The sequence below is a fragment of the Pteropus medius genome, unplaced genomic scaffold, assembly GCF_902729225.1.
Source record: "Pteropus medius unplaced genomic scaffold, Ma_sr-lr_union100, whole genome shotgun sequence".
Classification (NCBI taxonomy): Eukaryota; Metazoa; Chordata; class Mammalia; order Chiroptera; family Pteropodidae; genus Pteropus; species Pteropus medius.
The window spans coordinates 55,608,370-55,617,620 of NW_024344378.1; the positions used below are offsets into that span (position 1 = coordinate 55,608,370).

The 9,251-nt window shown below is 45.5% G+C and overlaps 1 long non-coding RNA gene across 1 annotated transcript; it reads right to left on the reverse strand.

The window, feature by feature from the left end:
* Positions 1–5,064: 5,064 nt before the first annotated feature.
* Positions 5,065–8,716, reverse strand: LOC120609611 (uncharacterized). Its single transcript, XR_005654807.1, has 3 exons — positions 8,536–8,716; positions 6,470–6,691; positions 5,065–6,365 (listed from the first exon to the last, which is right to left on the reverse strand). It is a non-coding gene; the product is annotated as an uncharacterized LOC120609611 (long non-coding RNA).
* Between the last annotated feature and the right edge of the window lie 535 nt (positions 8,717–9,251).

Sequence of the window (9,251 nt, forward strand, 5' to 3'; positions counted from 1 at the left end):
ACAATTAGACGACTTTTCTTCTTCTTCTTCTTCTTCTTCTTTATTCACTTCTTCTTCTTCTTCTTCTTCTTCTTCTTCTTCTTCTTTACCTTCTTCTTCTATTCTTCTTCTTCTTCTTCTTCTTCTTCTTCTTCTTCAGCTATTTCTTCTTCTATTCTTCTTTCTCCTTTCTGGTTTCATCAAAGATCTCAAGCTTGTTTGGTGTCAGCAAAATTGGGAGATAATACAGGTTCATCTTTCCCTTGAGGGTCTCATTGTTCTAGCTACTGAATGCAGTTGTGGAGCTCTTATCCTGGTCTCTAGATGGAAATGCTTCATCTCTGCTGGTTTCTGCTTCTATCTTGAAAGCACTTTTCATCCTTTCCTCTTACACAACCAATTAAAGATGAATTCTCTTCAATTGGCTTAAAACATACACACACAAATACACTCACACATCCCATAAACATGCAAACACACATAAACTTACTCACATGCACACACATGCACTCACAGACTCATACAAAACTGCTAAGCTGCCCCTAGAGTAGAGAGGTAGAGAGGCGAGGGTTAGAATAGTTCAGGGTTTCAGAAACACAACTGGGCTCTTTCCTAGCGTGGGGATTGGGAAAGGAGATACAGGCACCAGTTAGCTTCTTTCTTAATAACTTCTTTAGAGCTATTTCATGAGATAAAGAAGACCATTTAGAAATTTTGAGTGGAAAAGTGAGTGCTAGCCTTTTGGAGGACCCACCTGGTATCATTTGTTTCCTGGTTTGCAGTGGCAGAGAAGTAGTTTCTCCTAGTGCCTGGTACAGGGTCTGGCCTGCAGTCTTCACTCAGCATGTGCTTATTCAATGAAGTTGTGTGTAAAGGAATGGCAAACATAGCAATAGTTCAGAAGACAGTCACTGAATTAATGACATGACCGTGCAAATGGAAACAAATTGCCCAACATGAAATTTCAGAGAGGTGACAGGATTTGACTAGAAATGAGCAGTGAGTCACAATCTCTGGGGGTTCCCCTTTGAGATGAGGCTATGGAGGCACTCTGGGACTGCCTACTGGAGTCTCCTCTCTATCCTTAATTGCTTCTCAGCATGGAGTTTGTGCTGAGCTTTGAATGACTTAGACTTGGAACTGGGGAGCTGGGAGGGGCCAGAGTTAGTAAAAGAATATGGAAAGGAAGAACATGGCTTCTTTTCAGGGAGAGGTGTTCTGGACCTCGCCACCTAAGTTCCAGGACCAGACAGTTTTAGGAGTAATGAAGCAAGAGGAGGGTGGGACCAAGGCAGGCCTTGAGGCTGGGAGGGAAGTTAGGAGTAGCCAGTTCAGACTCAGCAACACCTCTCTCCAGTCCTGATATTTAGGGAACTTAGGGTCCAGGAGGGGTGGGCTCTGCAGGCAATGGCATTGCTGAGGTTTATGAACATTGCTGAGGTTTATGAACAAGAAGGATGAGCAATAAACAAAGTTGGTAGTGAAGCTAAGGGGGCAGATATTTTTTAATCTGCCCTCATCTGATTATCTGGCTTTCAGAAAAGCTTCTATGACTTTGGATCTGCTCAGGGACTTTTCTCTCCCCACTCCCCATTTATTTATTTCCTTTCTCTTTCCCTCCTTTCCTTCTTTCCTTCCTTCTTTCCTTCCTTCCTTCCTTCCTTCCTTCCTTTCCTTCCTTCCTTCCTTCCTTCCCCTTCCTTCCTTCCTTCCTTCCTTCCTTCCTTCCTTCTTTCCTTCCTCTTCCTCCTCCTCTCTTCCCTTCCTCTGCTGCACCTGTTTTTCCTTCTCTCTCTCTGTCTCATAATTGCTTTAGAAGCCTCCTTTTTTTATTCCTAGAACTCCTCGACCAGGTATCCAGCCCCAGAAATACATAAAATTTACATAACTTGGGATCTCAGAAACACAATAGTGAGCAGAGTGGTAGAGTTGAAAATTATTCTAAAAGGCGATAAATCTCCTGGGCAAGATTTGACCAAGGTCCTCTTCTGCTGCCTACCTCATTGGGGTGGGGGAAGAATGAAAGTTCTGAGATTGGTGACTGGCTGGGTTACAGGTTTGTCCTTCTGTACCTTGTTCGTTAAGAATTTCTCTTATGTATTGTTTTACTTAGTCTGTCCAACAAATCACCAAATGAGGTGTTTTTAAAGACTTTCCCCCTGACTTTTTATTATGCTAACCTTTAAACTATAGAGAATTAAACAGAATACTATACTAAACATCTATATCTCTCTCATCTAGAGTCAACAATTGTTAACATTTTGCTGAATATGCTTCTTACTCTATCTACCCCTCCCCCAACCAATTTCACAGGAAATTGCAGGCATCATAAAACTTCACCTCTAAACAGTTCAGCATATATCTCTTAAAAATAAGGATCTTTTAAAAAAATAAATAAGGACCTTCTCCCACATAGCCACTACACTCTTTTCACACCTGAGAAAATTAATAATATCTCAATATCATTTAAAACTCAGCCCTTTCCCAAATGTCCCCAGTTGTTCCCAAAATGTCTTTTCTGACCTTTTTGTTACTTTTTTAAAAACCAAGATCTAATTAAGTTTCTTGCATTGAAACATCCTTTTTTTTTTTTTTTTTATTTGTAAGAATGTGGAAAACAAGGCTTCCCCAACCTTCCCCTGGAAGTGAACAAACTTGCCTCCTGGCCATGGCTGTCAGATTCCAAGTGTACTCCTCTCCTGTGTATCAGAAGGCCCCAGATCTAGTTTTCATAGGCTAGTCCCACTTCCAAAGTGGATTTTAAATACCAACCCAAGATTGTTAGCCCTTAATTTTGCCAAATGTAAGCATTAAAAAAAGTTTATCATCTGTTATCAACATCACTTAACATAAAGAATAATAACATTTTAATGCCAAGATCAAGGACACAGTTTTAGGATAGGGAATGGTTCTACGGGAGTCCACTTATCATGGGGCTGTGGACCCACAGGCTTGGGAGGGAGAAGACTGTGCCCACCAGATGGCTAAGGCTGCAGGGAGGGCCTCTGAAGACCAAGAGTTGATTCGGTGGTGGCAGCAGCCATGGAGAGGGGACTGAAGACATTAGTGATTTTCACATGAACTACTGTCATTCTATATTCTCTCCATCCTTTGAAGGTGCAAATGTCCCCCCATCAGTGCCCCCCACCAACATTTTGTTATAACAATTTTCAAACAGACAATGAAATACTTTCACAGTGAACATTCACATTCCCAACACTTATATTCTGCCACTGCCATTTTGTCAATTGCATTTAACCCAAGCCCAGCCCTCTCTGCGATTTGGCTTAGTTCCCTGTAATCAGTTCCTCAGTTGCAGGGAAAGTATGTCTTGGTGGTAGGGTGGCCCGCCCTCCTCATTTCATCACCCCTTGTCTGAGAGGGGCTGTGCGATGGCATGTTGGCCTCTCCCTCCATGTGGAACCTGATTGCCAGCTCCTATTTCATTTGCACCTTCTCCCCAGTGGGTTGAGTGAAGGCTTATTTGGTTTGCAGGACAGAGCAGGGTGAAAGCCTCCAGCTATGTCCCACAGGGCAGATATTCTTCCTGGGTTCTCCATGACTGAGACTCCCATGGTAGCTTCCTTCCTGCACTGGTCCTAGCCTGCAGCTCCATCTTACCACAGGCCTGGCTCAGGTCAGACACCTGTGGTACCTGGTGGACCCTGCTTTAATTGGTTGATCATTGAATTTTGTGGTGTAGAATGCACAGTATTTGGGAGAGGAAAAGATTTTAGATAAGCAGAGGCCATGATTTTCTGTCCTGACTATGCCTCTTGACTTCATGTTTAGGGCAGGTCATCCCACAGGAAGGCAGGCACACCCAGCCTTGCCCTCCCTCATGGGACTGCTTATGTTCCACCTAGGTCATTGGGGTGATGCTACCTTGGAAGACAGTCCTGCGTTCTGACAGGCCATCTTTTGCCTGGAGGTATGGGACGTGTCTGGGGCTTTTGCTTGTTTTTGTCTCCCAGCAAGTGCTGAGAGTGCCACTGGACTTGTCATTGTGATGAAGGCTGCCATTCCCTGTTTATACACATAGATTTATCTCAGCCACTGCCTGGAGTATGTGGGGAGAAAACATAGGGACCAGCAGGCACCAGGGCCCAAGTAGGGGTGAGCAGAGACTAGTCTAAGGACCCACTATGAGGGTACATGGATGAGAACCAGTAAGTGGTTCCTTCCCTGCTCTTAAGTGGAGGCCTGGAGGCTCAAACCACAACTGTCTGTCTGCAGAGGGCAGGCCTCCCCTGCGAATACAGTGGGATTGGCTTCCTCCCTGAGAGATTCCCTGGTCCCTTTGATGCATGGGGACAACAACTCACAGGGTTCTGTGTGGAAATTTGATCCATGAGATCAGGGGCCTTTTTTGTAGGGCACCATGCACCCCTCAGTGAGCTCTAGGAGGGTTTGGTGGATGCCAGGGTTTCCAGAAGTCTCTCTGCCCAGGGGGCGGTGTCCACCAGGCAGGGAGACTCACATGGCCAGCCTGCATGGCAGCTTCCAGGACACCCGCTGTGCTCACGGGAGCTAATCAGAATAAAACACCTTTCCACATGGAAGAAACTACACACACACACACACACACACGCACACACACGCACACTCCACACCACCATGCCCTCACTGTTACACCACATACACTGCATGACGCACACACACTACACACCTACACACTACACACACCACATACTACATATGCATACTGCATACTACTACCACTACACTGCACTACACACAGCACACACACATACACATGCAATACAATACACGCCACAACACCACGCACACTATAATGCACATACCACATGCCACACTACACCACACACACCCAGCACGCGCACTACACTCCCCCCAGATACACACACACACACACACACACACACACACACACTTTTTTCTCTTTTCCTTTGTCTCTTCTAGGGTTGGCCTGTCTCTGCTGTGCATTTTGTGACACACACATAAACCCGAAGCTGGCAGTCAGTGTCAGCTGAAATCCTGAAACCTAAGAATGCATGATAATTAGGAAGAAAGGAGTTATTTTTTTTTTCAAATTTTTAAATTCGAGAAGGTATCTGTTTCATAAAACTGCACAAAAAAATAAACATCCAAGAAGAGAACAAGAACCATAGATAATAGGCAATATTTTGCTGAGGTAAATGCCAGAGAAAAAACAACTTTTAAATATATCTTAAACCAGATTTCCTAACTGTATTCTTGTAAGTTATCATCATCTTCTGTGAGTGTAACTAATGATTTAGAGAAAGGTGCAGAAACACTGAATTGAGAGAAATTCCAAATTTGCTAAATGTTATGTGACGTTCTATATATAAAAGGAACCCCTTATTTGGAACAGAAGGAAACATTCTATTAGTCTTAACGGAGGACTTGTTTTGCTTTCTTTTTACCATGTTGAATAAATCTTTAAAAAATAAGGTTGAAGAGGGTCTGTGAAATTAGCCCACCTAGAAGTTGCATGTCCTCTGGGGCTCTGGTGAAGCTGGTCTCAGTGTCACCTGCTCAGCTTCTCTCTCAGCCTCAGGCTCTTAGAGGCCGACTGCTCCCCTCAAGCTTGTGTGTTTCTGGAGTGGGTGGTGCTCTTGCTCCATGGGTACCCTTGGTCCAGCATTGCAGAGAGGCCCTGGTTCCTTCCTGGCATCTCAAAGAGGAAGGCAGAGAGAGAAAGGGGGACCCCACGGAGGTGCCAAGCCATCTTGGAGCCTGATGACCCTCTTCCTGGCAGGCCCAGTCTGCCTTTTAGGTGTAGGCCTCACAGGTGTGGGAGTGAGACTTGCAACGGGGCAGAGGAGAGGCTGAAGCACCTGGAGAGCTAGTGGAGCTGCAGTATATCTTCTTGGGGTCCCCTGAGCTTTTAGAAGGAGGCAATTATCTATGGGAACAGCCCTGGGGCTGGAGAGGAAGTTGGGCTCCCAGCACGCATCTCTCTGAGCCAATCTCAAGGTCTGGCCACACACCTCAGCTTCTCTTTCTTGGCTGTTTATAGTTGACTCCACAAATCTGACTGTTTGACTACCTCTGGACAAAGCTAGACTCATATTCATCGTGTATTCCTGTTCCTGCTGAGGCATTCCTCACTGGAGGTGTTTGAAGGGCAAATGATACTTTGAGTCCTGAAAACTCTTGACGGTGACTGCTTTGGAGTGCAAGAAGAAACAATGTTGTAACTGTTGGAATGATGAAAGTGCCGGGTACATAGTAAGTGCTCAATAAACATTCGGTGGAATTGTAGAGGAAAGAGGTCCACTTTCATGGGTGGAAGAGGCCACCTTCATCAGGCCAACAGCATCTTCTCTCCCTCTGCTGTCTTGGCAGCTGTGTGGATCCTTCCAGTGCCTTTACTTCTGCTCTGAGCTTTGAGGTTGCTTCTATGAAAAGATTTTAAAGTGCTAATTAGAAAAGGGATTGGGGACCCAGGTCAGGAGAGAATTTCTGCACAAACCAGGAGAATGGGTCTTATACCTTAACTCACCTGAAACCAGAGAGGAGAGAACACTAGAAGTTTTCTCTTCTATTCTGCAAGGCAGAAGGGAGATTTCCAGCCCAGGAAAGAAGAACATTTATGTTTAAATATTTCCTGAATCTTTGAGATGTGCCAAAAGGAGAAAGTCTGCTGCTTCCCTGTTGTCTGATTCTGTGAGTGGAGGTAGGCTTCTTGTCTTGGCTGAAATAGAGACTGCTTTGGTTCAGAAATCTAGGAGACGGAGAGACTTGGGGTTATGGCAAGCTTTTGCAGAGAAGGAATGGGCTCCTCTTGTGCCTCCCTCTCCCTCAGCCACACACAGCCACCCTGCTCATCCTGCTCAGCTTCCTTCTGAGACTGGCACCCAGTGGCCGACTGCCCCCCTCAGTCTCATGTGTTTCTGGAGTGAGTGGGCTGCAGATTTGGATGAGAGTTGACAGAACTCCAACCACCTGGGAAAGGCTACACCTTTTCTTTAGTTTGGAGCCTATTTCCAGAAGGCTCTAATGCTTAATTGTGCCAGGCTAAAGCTTGGCTGAGACCTCTTCCTGTTCTCTTTCATGAGGCCAACCAATATGCTGCTGCACTGAAATATGAAAATCTGGAACAGATAAAAAATCTGGGCAAGATTTTACTTTTTAATATGGAAAACTTTCCAAGCTGTAAAATGAAGCTACTGAACTTGGCAGATAAAATATGACTACAGAGGTTTTTAATTGAAAAGGTAAATGACTTCTGAGTGACATTTATAAACATAGGAGGAGGGGTGGGAGATGCGTGAATGTCTTTAGATCAGCCATGGAGCTCCATCCTGCCCTGGAATTTCTTTCATCTTTCTGTTTCTAGCAGTGGTGGTGCCTGCATTTACGTTAGCTCGCTACTGGTAACTTGCTACTCCATTAAGATAGTGATGTCATCTCATCCCAAGGCCCCAGAGAACTTAGCCTGTGGTAGTTCAACAGTGCTAGTTACCAAACTATCTTCTTAGTGGGTGCAGGTGTCAAGGTGCTCACCAGGACTCTGTTTGTTTCTCATGCAGAAGAGGTCCTGCTTGTCTTTCCTTAGCTGCCTTGGCCCCTGCTCATGGACGGGTTGTTCTTAGGTAGTTAGAGCCAATGCACTCTCTTCTTGAAGCCTATAGATGCCTTTGGAGGGTATACAAGGGGAGACCTTTACTAAGTAATTGAATTTGGCCAATTGACAAAACAGCTGATCTCTTGTCTATTGACTTCATTGTCTAAATGGTCTCAATTAGCCCTTCTCTTCAGCCAACAGCATTGCCTTAGTTCAGTCTTAAACTTTTTTTTAAGTTTTATTAGGACTTTTTAGTTGTAAATAACAGAAATTAAACTTGCAACCTTAACCAAAAAAAAAAAAATCAACCTCACGAATGGAAAGGGAAGGCTAAAATTGGGCCTCAAGAATGGAAGCAGATTGGGCAATGCAGTCTTCAGATGTGACTTCTCTGTTTCTCTCTTATTGTTCTCTGCATTTCTTGCAGAATAGCTCCCTCTGTGCTCTAGTCTGCCTGGCAAGTAGGACCATCAACTTCTCATGTTCATAGTCATAGACCAGGTCATCAGGGAGATAGAATTAAAAATCTCAGTTTCCCAATGCCAAGTTGCTAGGGTTAGGACTCCCTAGCCAGCTCAGGTCAGGTTCCCTAGTAAAGCTGACACTGTGAAAGGACCTGGAATGTACCCCATTTTTGTAATTTCTCCTTTCTGGACCAGAGCAGAATAAATATGTGACTCTTATTCTATAACAGATTTCCATTACAGTGGTAGGAGGCTGGGCAGACAAAATGTCCAGTGCAACCCCCCATGGGCGTTCTGCCTTCAGTTCTCTCTCCTGTGGGCCAGAGTCATCTTCCTAAGAGCAAGCCTGGTTGAAGCTCTTCTGCTTGCCCACCCAGCTGGCTCTGTTTGTTAAAAGGAGGGACTCCTAACCCCTCAGCACTGCAGACAGGGCTGGCAGTTCAGCTCTATCTTACCTCCCCCAAAGACCTCAGACATTCTGATTTTGTGTCCGCTTCTTTGTTCATGCCATTTGTTTTGCATAAAATGCTGACCTACCTCTCTTCTGTCCAATCACTTCTCGTCTTTCAGGAATCCACCTCAGACACAATTGGTCCTGGCCAGCCTTCCCCAGACACAGGAGCTGCTTGCTCCTCTGCCAGCCCACTGGACACAGCCAGAGCCCTCCCCTAATCCAATGTGTGGTCACGAGTTTCTCTCCAATGGAACCTGATCTCTGGTAACTCGACCTGCTCAGCTTCCCCCACAGGAAGCACTGATTAAATATTTGTGGAAGGAAGAAGCGAGTGGACCGGGGCAGTTGCTAAAACCTCACATGTAGTTCTGGGTGACAGCAAGGGACAAAGAGAAGGAGGGAACACTCCCTATCCTCTGAGAGGGTCGTAAACATTTCAATAGGGGGTTAGGGTTTTCTAAGGCCCCCAGAGGAGAAGTCTGTCACCCAGCAGGCTGATTTTAGAAAGCAGTCAGGGTTCAGTGTCTGGTTGGGAGGCTGTGGAGCTGAGCTATACAGACTGGCTGGAGAGGAAGAATTCAGGCTACAGTCTGATTCTTCAGGAAAATTCAGGTGAAGTGAAAATGGAGAACAGAAGGGCAGAGACATCAAACCCAGATGCCCACGCGGGGCAGCCATATTTTCCCAACGGGGAGCTCGCTCAGAGGCTCCGGCAGACTCTCCAGAGTGTTCCAGCCTGGGGCCCTTTGAAGTGCAGGGGAAAGGCAGTGTTTCATAGCTTTCAAAACACAGTCAGGTT